Consider the following 2500-nt stretch of genomic DNA (forward strand, 5'->3'; position numbering starts at 1 on the left):
TCCTCGCTCACTTAATTGTAAGTGGTCTGAGCGTTGATTTGAATGTAAAGAGGTTGGTGTCAAGCTAAAAAACACAATGTTGATTTGAATTAAAAATCAACTGGATTTTATTGTTGATTGTGTGTGTCTCTTCCTTATAACGGGTCTGTCTCAGTGGTGACGTCTCTCCCTACTGGAAATGACTAAACATTGGGCCCATCCCAAGATCGTATTCATATGATAAAATGTTGTCATCGAAATTCTGTTCAAAGGCCAATGAAAAACCTGTTTGTTTTCCTGAATTGCAATATTCTCTCTCTCTCCTCTCTCCCTCCCTCCCTCCCTCCTCCCTCCTCATCCTCCCTCCCTCTCCATCTCTCTCCCTCTCCCTCTCCCACTCTCTATAGGGCTCTGCGGGTACCACAGGGTGAAAAGGTGAGTTATATTTAGCTTCAGATGTTTGTTCCTTCTTTTATGTACGCATAAAGATTTTGTTCGACCACTTCGTAGAAGTCGTAGAAAAGCCTTGTATCCACCAAGGCTCGTTAAGGACCCGAGAAGAAAGTTTACGATTTATTCACACTTGGCCTCGTTGTGGGCCATTACACGCTACGATTGCGGATCACAATGCGGCAAACATCTCGCAACCTCAAGTCTTTTGCAATATTCAAAATTATAATATAGTTCACAAATCAGTGCCGCAGCCCGCGGACGACTTAATGTCCCGGAGACGAGGAGATGTTTGTCGACGCTTTCGCTGAGCGCTCGGCCATAAAAAAAACGCAGTCGTGCGCGACCACGTCCACCACAAGCATCTCTCGTGCGTCTGGAGGGCATACCAGAAGTTGTGTGCTGCTGAGTTCTTTATTTTGTACTGTTTTCATTATTACCGCTTGATCACCAGTAGTTCTGCTCAGCGGATGATCGTTGATGAGTCCCCTTCTGTTTGATCTTGGCCCAGCCAGTGAATCTGCAGTCACAGAGATTCACAGCGTTATTGTCTGGCACACAATGGCAGCCTTCTCCCTGCGAGACAGATGCTCTTAAGAAGAGTAATTAAGCACAGACAGAAGGCATCACTGCACAAGGCTCCAGTGCACACATTGAAATCTCGCAACAACTGTGTTCAATTACCCTCCCAAATCCCCAGAGATGTTCCTGTTCTCAGGAACTGGTACCAGAGTTATTAGACATTCTCTCCCATCATGTCAGCCCTTTTTGGGCACTGACATTCAAAGATGACATGGGAAGATAGATTGATTGATAATTAGTTTTTTTGGATTGCCAGACTTCGATCATGTCAGCCCTTTTTGCGCAAACATTCAGCGATGGCGTGGAAAGATCGATCCGTATTATAAGATAGATTTTTTTAATAGATTCTATGTCAGTTTATGAATGTTGCATTTATTCAAGCTGTTTATTCAGTGTTTACGTCATATCATGTGCGGTTCCACAGGAAAGCTATAATTTCACATGAGCGAGAACAGCAGTGTGTGGTCAGTGTGGCCTTTAGTGATGCATTACAGGATGCTGTATCGAGGATGTTCAGCAGTCTCCTGACTGTTGCCTACAATTAGCTTTCACATGACGTTTCCCACTATTGCTCTCCCGATACTGCACTATCACAGAAGGACAGGAAGTCACACACACCCGCCACAGTGAGGCTTACAGGAAGTAGCACGCTCTTAGAACTAGCGTTAGCTACGGAGGTACTTATTAGTCGCCATAGCACGCCGTCGCTTCACATCACTGGGATAGGGGCTCTGACATGAGCAGAGAAATTGTTTCAGAAGCACGGAAACTGGGCGAGAAGTCCGTATCTTTCACCTGGCTTCAGCAGTTCGGCCTGGAATCAAACCTTAAGCAAACCTCAACGATGTCCCACAAGACCTCTTCTTCCTTCTTCCCCCCTCTCTCTCCGTCTCTAATTCTTGCTCTCTCTCATTCTCTCTCTCTCCCTCACTCTTTCTCGCTCTCTCTCATTCTCACTCTCGCCCTCTCTCTCTCTCTCTCTCTGTCTCTCTCTCTCTCTCTGTCCTCTCTCTCTCTCGCTCTCTATCGCTCTCCGTCATTCTCGCTCTTTCTCGCTCTTTCTCTTTCTCAGTCTCTCTCTCTCTTTGTCTCTCTCTTTGTCTCTCTCTCTCTCTCTCTCTCTCTCTCATTCTTGCTCTTTCTCCCTTCTCTCTTCTCTCTCTCTCTCTCTCTCTCTTCTCTCGTCGTCTCTCTCTCTCTCTCTCTCTCTCTCTCTCTCTCTCTCTCTCCCTTTATCCACACTCTATAGTTTTATATACTTTTGTATTTATATTCTATTTACGTCAGTCTGTGTTATCATAAGTGATTTTATTCACCAACCACAATGAATAGTTGAGGTTGCCTATTTTTTTTGTCGTTCATCAATGTGTTTTGAATTATGCCTCAGTTTGTGTGTGTGTACGTGTATGTGTTTGTGTGTGTGTGTGTGTGTGTGTGTGTGTGTGTGTGTGTGTTCGCGTCTTTGTGGCATGTGCAAGTGCCAGTTAGA

This window comes from Gadus macrocephalus, chromosome 17 (genome assembly GCF_031168955.1).
Source record: "Gadus macrocephalus chromosome 17, ASM3116895v1".
Taxonomy (NCBI): domain Eukaryota; kingdom Metazoa; phylum Chordata; class Actinopteri; order Gadiformes; family Gadidae; genus Gadus; species Gadus macrocephalus.